The sequence below is a fragment of the Anopheles gambiae genome, chromosome 3, assembly GCF_943734735.2.
Source record: "Anopheles gambiae chromosome 3, idAnoGambNW_F1_1, whole genome shotgun sequence".
Lineage (NCBI taxonomy): Eukaryota > Metazoa > Arthropoda > Insecta > Diptera > Culicidae > Anopheles > Anopheles gambiae.
This window is the reverse complement of record NC_064602.1, coordinates 98,459,281-98,474,349: the sequence shown is the minus strand read 5'-3', so window position 1 is coordinate 98,474,349 and position 15,069 is coordinate 98,459,281. Positions and strand designations below refer to the sequence as shown.

General features: G+C 42.7%; 1 protein-coding gene across 1 annotated transcript in view; it reads left to right on the top strand.

Annotated features, from left to right (window-relative positions):
• Positions 1-15,069, top strand: part of LOC1280335 (prolactin-releasing peptide receptor) — a 53,079-nt gene extending 38,010 nt beyond the window's left edge. Inside the window, exon 3 of the mRNA XM_320180.2 lies at positions 5,816-15,069. The gene's annotated coding sequence lies outside the window, so the exon portion shown is untranslated. The remainder of the gene's footprint in view (positions 1-5,815) is intronic.

Sequence of the window (15,069 nt, the reverse complement as noted above, 5' to 3'; positions counted from 1 at the left end):
AGCAATGTTTTTATTCTCTCTCCCTCTTATTCTCTTTACAATCTTATCATCGCTTTCCATTATTGGCTGAACGGTAGCTGTTGCTGCGCTACCAGTTGCCATGGACATTCCAGGGTTATCTGGCAACGAACATTCGAAAGCAAGTAAACACCGACAGAAAAATAACGCCAAGATGACGTTGCCTTTCCACCGAACTGAGCTTACGATGATTGGTTTGATATATCGCCTCATACCTTAAAGCTGAAAATGTGGCTCGACAACAAATTCTCAGATCTGTTAATAGCTTTACCAATGCTTCTTTTTTTTCTCTTCTGATTGGCAGTAAGCATTCGTTTGTTTGTGATTCATATGTCCTTACTTGGGATCTTTGGAAATAATGGGTGCTTCCGTAATGCTGTCTCGCACCGAACGCACCGGTTTCCAACTAATTCCATATTTGCACCTGCAATTCATTGGAGCTGATTAAAGCTCTTTTCTGTAAACGCCGAATGTTAACTCCAGGTGGAGATTTAAAAAAAGAACAGAAAATGTGGCTGTGATAATCACGGGGACCGGTCAAAGCCCAAGTGATGAAATTTTCCAGCGAAAGCTTCAGCGGGAGTAGCTTTTCATCGAACGTATCGATTACATCATCAGAAATCTGCTAGTTCTGAGGCAGTCAGTGCTATAAAACCCGGTGCAGCAGGGCAGCGCCGCTAAAGCGTGGGATGGCGTAGCGAACGAACAGTCGCGAGAAAAGAAAATCCAATCCTAACGAGCACCTTCGTACTTGAACGCGATACGGCTCGCTGATGGTGAAACTGATCCACTCTCCCAGTACCAGCTCGAGTAGCATGCGACCATGCCCAGCTTCTCACTCTCAACACCGAAACGGCGGTACTTCATTCCACTCTATTATGGACTGCGAGGACTACCGATCATCGCAGACACATCGTTATAGAGATTTTCAACCAATTTAAAATTAATTCACTCGACCGTAAAAGTTTTCCTCTACGAAACTTGATTATATTGCCCGTCTGCCACTTCCTGTCGCTTCAGCCCGCTGCAGCTCGTCGTTCGATCGGACATAGTAACCTTTCCCCGCTTCGTGTAACCATGCATTCTTTGCTTATGTGGTTGTAAGTGTGTGTGTGTGTGTGTGTGTGTGTGTGTGTGTGTGTGTGTGTGTGTGTGTGTGTGTGTGTGTGTGTGTGTGTGTGTGTGTGTGTGTGTGTGTGTGTGTGTGTGTGTGTGTGTGTGTGTATGGTTGTAAGTCTCAATCGGGGGCACGCTCGGCAGTGACACACTCGTGGCCTAGTCGTGCATTAATTATCCTTTGTGCTCTGCTTTTCCGACCAGTCCTGCCATATGCCGCACCCGCTGCACCACCGTGACCGCGCGCAGATTGTTTAAATGGATGAAATTATTTTCATCTATTACTAACCAAGTTGTAAAGCCATCCATGTTCATCTACATGAAGCCGCCGCACATAAATTTAAAGAGGCACCGATGAAATGCTTTAAAATTCAATCCATTTTGTTGGTGTTGATTGTAATTATGATGATTTGAGCTTTCAGCATACCAAATCGACGCCAAATCACTCACTCTGAGCGATGAACTTTATTAATTTTGACTCCTCGATTATTGTTGTGTTGATTTTCCACATGAAAGTTGAATCGTGTATCATGATTAGTACATGCAGTACCTATCTTGTCTGCTCGCCATGTAGTCCACTCTATTGTATGCAAAATGACACAACCACATAATCAATTAAAGTGTATACACAGTAGCTGCATAATTATGAGCACTCTTGCGGAAGCTGTTAGGTGAACAAGCCCCCATCAACCGTGAAGGGTGAGAGGTCATTAATGCAGATACATTATTTTATCTAATTACTAATGTAAATGCGAACCATACAGCATAGACGATGGTAATTGAATCAATGGAAAATTGTTTGATCTTTCACTCAACAGCTTAACAGCATTCATGTATGATGTTTATTTTAGAAATTAATAGTATCACAAAAAATGGCTCCAACAACTGTTCCAGTTGTAATAGCCCTGAGTTGGCAACGCTGATTGCTATTTTGTCCGTCGGCCACTCAAAATTGCCGTCACTTTCGAGCACGCTGCAGATGAAGTGTCTTTGCCATACCACCGCAAACCGCGCACATAATGCATACTAACGGTACGGCAATAATTAGGAAGGAATTGAGCAACTACCGAGTACTACCGTTTGCCAGTGCGCGGAAGAAGTGCGCGAACCGCCACAACCATTCTGCGCGGAATAAAGAGATGGAACCACAAAAGATGCAACCTTCGTTCCGTTGCGCTCTGTTCCGAAAGAAATGAAGTCTTTTCAGCTGCAACTGCAAGAAACAAATTGCAGCTCTCCAAAAGCAACGGTCTCGTTACGTAATTTGTCGCCATTCCATCAGCACCGTGGTCGGCGTTGTCGTCATCCTCATCGTTTTTGCTTGTCCCAGTCACAGCGGGATGCATTTGTTTGCATAGAGCGCAGCGCTTCAACCGCGCTGCAACCGTGACGAAGAGTTAATTTTGAAGCAAAGGCACATGCCGGACGTGAATGCTGTCGTGCTCTTGGCTCTATAGTCTGCTCTTCGCCTCTTACATTACCACTCGCAGCACTTCCGGGAGTCGGGAACATAATGCACAAACCTTCCCCTCCCTCGAGAGTTCCTAACGGCGAACGACGAGCGAATAACCCATTCCCGTAATGGGGAACCCTCAAACCTGGGTAGTCTAATGTCTGCATTCAAGACTGCTTGTTTGGGTGTTTTCGTTGGTTTGAAAATGGATTTTACACTGTGGTAAATTGTATAAGAGTAACACTCATTTACCATGGACCCATGGTTCTGTTGATGCTTGCTTCAAAGCACGGCATATGGCTGGTGAAGTTTAACATATAGCTCGCAAAACATCACCCGAACACTTGACCTGTTGAAGTTGACGGATCCTTAGGATATTAGTTTGTTTCCAAAATTGGTTTACTATTAGCAGCTACGTCAAATACTCATTATGCATCCAACCGGGCAATGCAGCAGCCACACTTTTTGAGCTTTTCATTTTGAACGACCTGCTACTGTTGCGTTCTTTTGTATCAAAAATTATAGAAAAAGCTCATGGCTTGAAACAATAATATAATTTAAAAGGGCAAATAATCATGGCTCCAAGGCTACAGCGACGTCAGTCTTAAAATTTGACAACGAAAAGACACTCTTCACTGTTATTCAAACTTCTCATTCACCTGTCACCTGACCTACTTCTGCTAATCTCATTAATATTCGTAATGAAGTCTCTTCAACATTAATTTTGTGGCGGAAATGCGAATGAAATAATCAATCCGTCCATCTATTATGCTTTTTTTTTAGCAGATTGTAGAAACGTCCCACCGGAAGCGGGTCGGTTTCGATCGATCTGCCAGCTGTCATAGCGTTCAGCGCAGTAAGCGTGCAATATAGTGGAGTTCCTTCGCTTTCTCATTCCATTCCATTCAATTTGGCCGTCCGACTCAAAATGGACACCGAATATCACGTACAATTTTTGGCTCCCGCTCGGTGCTGCTCGGGTTTGGATGTCCGAGAAGCTGGTCGTCCAGCTGGAAAGCATCGCAGAAACGTGAGCATCAAACGAACGGAAATGCTCGATGGATGGTTTGCCATTTCGGCAGTTCATGAATATAAAATACTGTTTTGCAGCAAACGCTTTTAGACTGACTGCTACACCAGGGGAGGAGAAGAGTTGTTTTACTCTTCTCTTTTTGTACCAGAAGATGTATTCCCCGTTACATTCGCTTGGCAAATGGAAATTCATGGTATCTAGCAGATGGTCGAGGTAAAAGCGATAATAACGTTTGACAACAATGTTCTCTCTCGACACGTTGTCAACCACCATCCCTTTGCATTTCCCTTCAACAAGCATCATGGTTCATGGCATATCACACAAATGTAATTACATTTAAATAGAGTTTGCTATTGTTTGTGTTTCTTAAAGATGAACACACACCATGCCACGATTAAAGTGAAGCTGCAGAAGTGAACCCACAAACTTCGAATGCAAACTAACTAACTCGCCTTCCCAAGATCGTCTCATTCTAGTAAAATATGTTCGCTACTCAGTTTGGCAAAAGAAAAGTACACAAAAAGGGTAATCGACAATGAAAATGCTTCGGTAGATTTGCGCTGGATAGCCTGCGAGACCGATCGGAGGACGTTGCTCATCACATATTCAACGAGCTTGAAGCATTAATTATTAATGCATGCGCGACGTTGACGTCGTCCTTTCGGTTCGACGGTTGATGCAAATGATGATCTTCCCCGACCAGGCTCGGTACGCTCCTTTTTTGGGGCCTTCAGTGCGCATCAGCTTACATTGCATTAAAGCTTGCAGTCGTTTTACGGTGAACGATACGCAACTATGGAACCCTCACTGTGGTTATCCGTGACGTCTCCAAAATGACACAATCAAGGAGAAGGTATTTCAGTTTGGTCAGGGCGCGTACCGTGGAAGTATCATGCAAATGTGAACAATGTAATTTGCATCGCACAACTACGTGACCTGTCGGGAAGCTCATTTGTAGACAGCTTGAAACGGTTGTACAGTTATTTTAGTACCAGAATCAATGGTGAGAAATGGGTGCGGACACTATGAAGAATATGGTGGGCTGAATAATTTCCATTCCAAATATAAGTAGATTATAATACAATTTCATTGATGTTGGATCGGATACGACAAACACACAGGAACAAAAATCAATGCGAATTAGTTTCAGTTTGTTCTATTCAGTTATCGCAACAGGTTTCAATGAAAAATATTGAAACATGTTTAGAATGAGCAACTTTTTCTAAAATCAATTATCAACATCAAACCGCTACCATGACGATGTTTTAAACTGTTTAGCTACCAGAAGCCGTAAAAGAACTTCCCCTGTTGAGCTGTGCGTTTAATGCACATCTTTTCTCTACAAATAGCGAGCTTTTTTAGGAACACGGACAACTTTCAGATGAAAACTTACTCCAAACACTCTTCCGACGCTCTGTTACTGTTTACTCAATATCTTCGAAAGCTTTCCTCCACCGTTCTGACAAGTGTCTGATAATTTTAGCAAACTTTCTACACTAATAAGTCCTCGCACGCATTGCTGGACGATGGGAGTCGTAATCAATTTTGCCAAACCACCGCAAAACCCAGAAGCAGGGTGTAAAAGTGGATAAAAGTTCGTCCGTGGGTTGCCTCGGTGATGGATATTGCCTCAATAACGTGGTTACTTTGTTGTGAACAACTTGCGAAGGTGCACTTTTGAGCATCTTTTGACTTTTCTCGAAGAGCCACGGAGGCTTGCAAGGGTATGCTTGTCGTAGCGGCTGATTGGCTACCTATTTCACACGTTAGCACGGTGCTGCAGGTGGGCTGGCATCGCATGTCACAAGTAATCATAACATACCCGTTCGGGAAACACGAAACTCAACCTAACGATGGCCTTTTACAAGGGTGGTAAAGTTTACTGCTGAAAAGTTATTCCTACATAAGCTCTTATTGGAAATTTAGCTGAGCGGTTTTGGATGGTGAAGAAATGTTAGCTGATTGTCAAGGAAATATCGTTTCCGTTGAACTTTACCGTCATCTTCAAATAATATAGAAATCATCTACAAAGTAGAAATATTCTCGTCCTTACACTTACAACCTTCTAGTAGCGCAAAGACTAGTCGTACATATTTGATTGCCATGCCCCATTAATCCACTGAATCAAATTGTCTCCCAATACTGATTGTAACGTTGCTTGATGCTCATCACTTGTGTTTTTGGTTTCATTTCAGACCCGCTGGTAAAATCAATCCTACAGAAAATTAAATTCTGTCATCTCACTTCCCAAGGCCAGCAGAGCAACAGTGATGTACCCCAGGATGATACGATAAGTCGGAATGAGTTGACAAATTTATGGAACATCACAGACAGCCATGCGACCATCGGCCCCAGCATTCAGCGCAACTGGGTACCGCGACGTGCGTTCCAACCGTGTCCTTCCCCACTGCACCCGCGAGGTGTGAAACGAAATGGAATTTTAGCGGTTTCATCGAAAATAAAAGAAAAAAGACACTAACTCACACATACGCTCTAACACACGCATAGGGTGGATTAAATGATGTGACATAAACGAGACGACATGTGCGCACTGGTTGTGCCAAAGGGCATGTTGTGACGTGGCCTGTAACCGTTCGACTAAGAACGAACCATGAGACGAGGGGCGATAAAGCTGTGTGGAAAACTGTTTCCACTTCCCTTGGTTCCGGGAGGCGTCGCGATGAAAGTGTCTCGTTACCAGGATATGGCCAGGAGACGCAAAGTTTTGCAGAAGCTATGCTTAACGAGATTGCCAAGGTGCAACGGACGCCATCGCTCGCCATAGTGCACGTGACTGCATCGCACGTTCTTGCGTTGTTTTTTTTTTTTTAATTTCTCTTACACCCAGCCCGCAAACGACCGAACGAAACGAACAAACCAACAAACGAAGTAAACAACCGAGCAACGAGTCGTCAAAATGATCGACTTTACCGACATGAAGATGCAAAAAGTCAAAGGTGATAGAAAACTTTATTTGATCGTTTTAGCGAGACACCTCTTTGGCCGGGAGCTGTTTGAGTGTAGAGCACGAGGGTTTAAAACTAGTGCAGTAAACATCGACATCATTCGTTCTGAGTGCGATGGTACAGGGGTCGGAGCAGTAGTAGTGTAAAAAGCAAACAAACAAACAAACTTGATAAAGGAAACCACAAGGAAGCCGGATAATCAGTTTCTAGACCGGTACCATTCTGCAACACGATATAAAAATAGTGAAATTATTAAATCTAAAGCCACAGCGCCAGACAGCCCGACACCTACAGTGTACAGGGTACGTAACGTAGGGCAGTAACGGTGGCCACCATTCACCCGAGAAGATGTAATGTTTTCGTGCTGAAGATGCCAGACGAGATGCTGGCAGTACTGGCGTGTTGTATAAAAACAAAATCATTGTATATGGATGCTAGAAAGTAAGAAGAAGTGGTCGCGACAGATAGCGATTTTCTTATACGCTTTTTCGGTGCTTCCGTTGTTCGATGTTTGTATCAGCACATTTTCAATTGGGAGTATTGGGAGTATGATCCCGACGTCTAGGAGTGAGGTATGTGTGAGGAAATGTGTATGAATATGGAGTGTTGTTCGGTCCAGCGGAAGGTCCCTGACCGTCGGACCCGTCAGTTATCTACGTCAGTCTTAAGAACGCAAACATTCCTTCACATGTGCAATAGACGCCATGGCGTGTCATGCCCCCCTGCTTTCGTCCAGTCTATGGTTTCGTAATTCCCTTTGGGTAACTTCATAGAAGAAGCTTAGCTTAGGAGCTGTGTCTTCTATTTAGAGTCAACATATTTGTTAGTTAATTTTTTCGATTTTCGTTCTTATATTGCATGACCACGAGCTTTTGAGCCCGTTTGTCCTTTAATCTGCGTTAATGCCTTTTACACCCAAACGATGCTGTGTTTGAGGCGATGATCAGCGGTCAGATTCCTTATAAAGTACATTAATTTCAATCAAACATAGATATTGACAATTCTTAGTTGCAGATTTATCCGATTTCGTTCTCAAGTTCGTTTTCCCTTATCTTTGTGGACGCTTTTTTGAGCTAAACAGTCTTGATTTAATTGTCCTCTCGACAGAGAAATCTCCAAGACGTTTTGGATGGTTCTAAACGTGAAAAACATTCTTCATAAACAATTTCACCTTTTCACCTCATTGAGGTAGACTCATAAAACTCCATTAGTGTAAAAAAAACATCATTTGAGCATGGCATATCCAATGACAAACGTTTGATAAGCGCTTTGTCATTTGAACGACCGAGCAAAGCTTCAACGAATCTGAATGTAAATTAAATTTAACAGACCACTTGTCATCGTTTCTTGCTTGCATTCTTCCTTTTCTTGCCATTTTTAGTTCGACCTGATTCAAACGTTTGAAGGATTTTCGGTCCATTCCTATATTATTATCCACTGTCAGCAGTAGCTTGGTCCGTTCCATCGGTATTCTGAATCCTCCTGGGAAATCAGGGACCGTGATCCATCATGAACCTCGTGACCAAATGACCCTAGCTCAAGCTCGCAACCGAAGTTGTCTTAGTCTTAGGAGAAGTAGTCGGAAAACGGAGCTTGCGTTTGGGTTTTGTAATCTGTTAGATTACAAACTAACCGATCAGCCACTTGCTATGCTGGAATTCAAACAAACACTCGATCAGTACGTTTTTTTAGCTTTTTTAGACGAACTCTTGCATTCGACCGTCGTGTGAATTCGTTTTTCATTTTATTAATTTGAAACGATTTTCAATTTACTTTTGATTGAACTCTGGCCACGATTGTGCGGGAAAGCGAAAATTCCACACGATTGGTCCAGACTCCGTGTGAAACGGACCCGACCCCACACTGACCACTGAAACCCTCGCCACGGAATGGAACGAAGAGAGAGGAGAGGAAACAGCACTACGACAGCATCGATACTGTTCGAAGGCAGCACAGCCCCGACAGACATCCACATTTGACTCACTTTCCTCGAGCTGTACGTGATTGAGCCCCGAAATTCTAGGAAGTGTACGAATTTGCCCTGTTTTTCCTTTGCTTGCCTCTTATGTTACACGCGGGAGATTTTCTTTCCAGTGTTTTGTTGTTGGTTGCGTGGCTTACATTCCGTTCGGAGAAAATTTTCATCACCCACTCGGCTCAATAGGAGGGTACGGCTATCGACGAGTTTACCACAGGAAAGGCAGTTCGGTACGCTTGGCGTTCGTATTATTTTGGCGTGATTGTTTGTACACTCGTGTCTGAGTGGCCTAACCGGGTTTCAATGGGCGGAAAAATAACATTTCAGATCACTTCCAACCGACCATTCTACCCGACCGGCACATTTTGGAAATAAATCGACCAGTTTACGCGTCTGGAAAAAAGGTTTATGGTCCGGGTTTTCATACTATCATTCGGCTCTAAGCTCTGAGCCAAAGAGAATAATGATTTAATTTGAACAAAGAGTTGTGAAAGAATTCAACGCTACAGATCAAAAGAGAAGTTTTTTGATTGGATACAAATGTCTCTGTCGGTTGTCCCAACATTGTTTCTCTACCCATTCAGCATCACGATTGTGAAGATGTTTGGTAAGTTTCTTCGGCTTACGAATGGGGAAATCGGTATATCAAAAAGAAGGAATGCCTCTTAATTCATCTCTGCTCCGACTCTAGTGGGCGGCAATCAAAGTTAATTACCGGCACATACGTGAAGTGGCTTTAGCAAACGAGTTGAGTGGAAATGTTGACAAAACACGAAGTTAGAATACGATGGACGATTTGAACAGACGTTGACCTTTTGATGTTGAGGCTTTTTTCAATTTCATTCATGTTTTTTAAAGCCCAGATGAATAGTTTCAAATACTATTTCAATCTAGAAAATATTTTTAGCAAGACAAAGCTGATTGCTTACGTTATAGAGTGATGGATATTGGATATTTTTGTGACCTTTTCTACCGTCATCCTATTGATATGGCAACAAAACTCTCATATTACATCCACCCTCAAATGGTCAACGGTCAATATACAGTGAGAGCGCCGTTCAACTTGAGCTGGTAAAAGACCGTACCTAGAAAAATGGCCCAAAAGAGTAGCAAATGCCCGAAGAGACCTATAAATATCCTTATAAACCCACGCCCCGCGGGCTAGCCGAAAGCTTTTGATATAATTTTTTCCCCACACTGACCACGCCACTGTCATGGTGACAGCGTGAAAAATGACGCCTCCTTGACCTAGCCAAGCCCCATCGCTTCGAATCAATCAATCGGCCGAAAAATTAAATCTTGCGTTCACACTCGTAAATCAGCTTACAGTACAGTAAGGCAACACAGTCAAATAGAACGTCCTCGCTGGCGGGCAAAGTACGACGGACAAAATGTTTCGCCGGTTTTCCATCAGTTTTTGTTACAAACAAAAAGAAGAAAAATATCTCACTCCCGGGAATTGTAAATGGCAAGGAAACACAATCACTAACCATGATAATATCGGTTCCCTCGGGATACGGTAGCCACGAAAAAGGTTACCAGCGAACAAAACGGTACTCATCCGCGGTGAATCGTTTCACTTTGTCTTTAGTTTCCGTTTTAGCTTCCAGATGAAGGTAACGGTACTATCGGCTGTGTTGCTTCCTCTTATTTTGTGCATTATCGTTTCTTTTGTGAACGTTTTGACGAGCTTTCAACATTTCTTTTTTATCTTTTCCGATTCAACTGACTTCACTCACTGATAATTATTTTGCTGTTTGCTCCAAAAACAAAAACCGAACGCCCCACTTGGCACGTCAAACCTGCGAAATATCTTTAAACAAAGCCACAGTGGTGGTTTAAACTCACAATCAAGGAAAAACACTAAATTCACCAAGGAAAACTGCGAGCGTGGGTATAAGGAAGGAAAATTTTCTCTAGAACGCATAAAAAATGTACAACGGAAACAGAAAAGATGAAACCAAAAAGAAAACAAACGGGCAATACACTTCCAATTCTGATTCACAGTGCCTCGAGGAAAGCGTACTCAACTGTGTTGATTCTAGTGTGCTGCTAGTTGCTGCTGTCCGTCGTGCTGTTAATGTGTATCTTTCGCTGTTGTTGTTGTAGTTTGTATCGTACTAATGTTGTTTTTTTTCACCGCTGGCGGGAAAATAAGGAAACTAGAAGAAAACAATTGCGAAACGGTCGAGAGGAAAGCAAATGCCATTAGTCGATCCTGTGTGTGATTGTATATATGTGTGTGTGTATGGATGAGAGAGAGAGAGAGAGAGAGAGAGAGAGAAAGCACCAGAGGAACAAAACTAGTCAAGCTAGAATCAAGCATCCACTGCATATTTAGCCTTTACATTTCACGCCATTTCGTGTGTTTAAGCTTCCGTGCAGTTGACTACAAGCACACAAACTGCAGGCGGAAAGAGCAACAGGAGCACTTTAGTTTTTTTTGCCAGATGATGATATTCCTACCACTTTTTATTTATAATTGCCTCAAGTGCAAGCAGCAACTTTACTGCTTCCGGAATGTTGCGATACTAGAGACATAACTCCACAGTTTCTTTCTCCTTTGCACTGGTAGAGTTCCGTAGGTCGCTGTCGTGTTTCGTGCTACGTTGCAGACGCAAAAGAATAAAGTCCATTATCAGCAGCAATGCAGCAGGGTGAAGTTTGTTGCGCGAGTGATCTTTTAACATGAAACCCTGTACAACTAGCGGAGAAAAAGTGGCTGAATTTATTATCACCATCTGAGGACACGGATCGACAAGGAAAAGTTGAGCAGCACAGAGAAGACGTGTAAACGCTGTAACAGGAAACTGCCCCACTGGTTTTTTTTATATTGTCGGGTGAATCATCTCGTCCCGTGCTAGACTATCACTAGTTGTGTAGTTATTTTATTTGAATCGGGCGCCGAAGCTAACGAAGAAACGAGCTAACACACTTTGAAAAGCTGATGAGCATCATAGATAGGTTGCATAACGGTATAGTAAAATAGAGCAAACGGAAAAGAAAAATACCGATTCATGCGACCGCTACTCACCAGCAAAAAGAAACTCCAATCTAAACTGCCCGACGGAGGCCAGGAAGGAGTGATTTGTTTTACAGACGATAGTAAATTCCAGCGCCCGTTGCTTGAGACATTTACCGAAAACTCTGTTGTTTAGATCTGGTCTGGCCAGCAATGTGCTCAGCATAGTACCATTATTGGTATTTTTGCGTAAAGGTAGACCATTTTGTGTCCTTGCTTTGGTTTCTTTAGTGAGGGAAAGTGCCACCGAAGCCAAATGTTGGTAAATTTAATCAACGTGTTGTTGAGCAGCGCAGATACTGGAGCTGCATGGAAAGGCCAAAAGAAAATTGCAGTAGCATACACTTTGATGTCTATTTTTGCCGTTTCTAGGTGTTTGAAGAGGTGCCGTTTTTTATCGGCTCTATTTTTTTATGCTAACGCAGCACGAAACGCTGCCTGGGCCAGATTTGATAGCTATACGCTGAACTCGGAAGCGTGCTCTACCTGCTCGGTTCGATTCAGTGGCATATTAACTTTTGTACCGCCGCAGTCACGGACAATCACGTTAGGTCGGGAGGTGGTAGAAAATGGAAGGGGATAAAAGAAAGAAATAAAGCCGTCAGTCCTTGTTGGTAGGCGTTGATCAAAGTGACAGAAATCGATACTCGATAGCTGCATGTTTCGAGCTCAGCACAGGCATGTCAAACGCATACTCGCATGTTCAGGAAAAAGTTGAAATGAAAAACATTCTTACATTGACCACGCACGTGATTTTTCGCCACTTCCTATTATTGTATCTGAATATTGTTAAAATGCTTTTCACTTTTCAATGAATTTGTGCTGTATGAAAGCCAGCCATCATTGTCATACCGACAATCAAAGTTTGCGACGCACATGCGTTTGACACCCCTCGCGTAAAGGATCATTCCTGAAAGCTCGAGCACCAAAAAGGTTCCAGCATTGTGTTGTTGGATCGCAACGTACAACGTTAAGGCATGTCCTCTACATGGTGATCTCGGCAAGTCTACGGCTAAAATGAAAATCACTACAGCAGGAACAACAAAAAAAGTTAACTTTCTTCATAACACCGGCTACTAACACGCGGTAGTGTGTGCTGAGGGTGAACTGAAACGGTACATAAAACGCACGACCTCGGCATCGGCCTTGGTTTATGACTCTTCCGTACGTGTGCACATACACACGCGCCCTCTGCAATGTTTGCAAAAAGGGACACATTTTGTGCAGGACAATGTCGAGGACGTTTGTTGTCATCGGCGTCGGCGTCGTTGTCGTCGTTATGCTCGGTGTCTGTTTCGGAGGAATGGAAAATGATATACGAAAGGTGTTTTATTCATAAGCAGCTCCTTCTTGCATGGACCGTACGTACGGACCGGGAAAGGGTGAGGTGAGCGAGATTGATTTTACTCATATTTACATACGCAGCACGTTAAACGATGCGCACGATTGAAGATGCGTGGCCGTGGGAAAATTTCGAAACCCCTGCGGCATGCAAATGAAATCCCCCGCATTTACACCGGTGGGACGGGCAATAAAAATAAATAATATGCCTACTTTCAACGGGCGGTGGGTGGTGACATTTGTGACTGATTTCTGCTGTTCTAGTAACCCGGAACGCCGTTTGTCCTCACCACTAGCGAACGAAATTGTTCGCCCGAAACGGTGCTGTTTGTGCTAACAGCAAAGCGTGAAGTGTTGCTAAACAATTCGCATGAATTTTATATGAAAACAACATCAATCCCGAGGTAGGCGTATTATTTGCCTTTTATTGCCATGGATACACGCTATACGCGGTGGATGCCACAGACGCAGCGCACCCACACGCCTGCCAAACATTTGTACATTATTATCTTACGCAGCAAATACGCCGAAGTAGTCAATTCGCGAGTGGCCAAATCGGTGGTAGGTTGGTGTGTTTTGCAGCGTCACGGAATTATTGCACTGAAGGCAAGGATTTCAACGACTCTCTGGCACAATAGCAATGGTAACGCACCGTATGGCCCCTATAACGCGTGCAAAGCAACATTTTCCACCGAAGCCAGACGCGTTCGAATGACGACACTTCGGATGCAATTATCATTATCTAAACGAGGATACAATTCCAGCAGCGTGGGATCCCACCAAATTATCCTATTCCCAGTCATTTCTGCAAACGATCCTATTCAATTGCTGTCAGCCGCAATCAGTTGTTAGTTTACACCAAATTTGATTCAAATCGATACCCTTGCGTGGGACGCGGGTGTAGCAGTTGTGAGTGCGGGGCGTTTATTTAACTTGGTGCAATATTGGGTTATTAAATTGATTTACGCAGTGGATGTTTGTCAGCAGCAACCCGGGTGTGATTCAAAAACAATTAAATGTGTATGTTGGAGATTTATTGTGTGTGGCATTTCAAGTGCAAGAGAAGAGGTTGAACATTTTTTACGGAGTCCTGCACTAGTTTATAGCAAACCTTTAGCACTTAGTCTCAAGTATAGTGTTAAAATCGCTGTAAAAACTACAAGGTATTGTGATGTAAAGAAAGATGATGAACAATGCTAGCAGTAATACTAGAATTGATTGCAAATAAAATTATCATCATCGCCAGCACTAGCACAAGTGGCATTTGTTTATGCAATGCTTCGATAAAGAAACGAGCTAGTATTCTTTTTTATCAAGACTGTTCTATAATTTACATTGTTTGTTTTGTAAGCCATTTCATAGTTTTAATAAACCTGTAGCTGAGTATGTCCCAGCTACCAATACGAATACGTACTCCACAAAGCAGTAGAACCCTAAATACTATCTTGATAGAAAACTGTGTAAAGTATTTTAAAAATGCATTTTTACCAACGACACTGGTTGAAAGATATTAAGCAAATTCATAGTTCTAAACCTATTAGTGTGAAGCTGATATAGACATTTAGATGATGAGGAAACTAACAAACATACAGACACATACAAAGAAAACGAAAGCTAAAGTGAGAGCTTAGAAAGGTAAGACAGGCGGCGCTAGCGATACTTGTTGAGCTAATGAAATACAATTTTACTAGCAGAACGTGTTAGGCAATAGTTCGTTTATATGTAATAACTAATTGAAATCACATTCACTAACAATTTACAAATTAACTAACCTTCGATGCGACTGAAAGTTGGACGCGGGGAAAGACACTGGAAGGGCCTACTAAAAATGAGCCATTTTTTAGAGGTAAATAGCACGATGTAAGAATTGAGATGATACTCTCCGATGAGCTAAAGGGAGGATAGACATTTGAGGCACGACGTTCTTCAACCGTACGAATACAGACAATTGCTTGTTTTCATTATAAAATAACAATGTGCGAACAAGTGCACCGCAGCAAAAACAAAAACAAAAACAATGTAAAACGAGCAAACATTTGTAGAAGCCTCACAAATGGTTTGCAAAGCTGCACACACCAGCAAATAAAAATATAAAATAAATATAACAAAATACAAACAGAATCGTTAATGCTCTGTAAATTA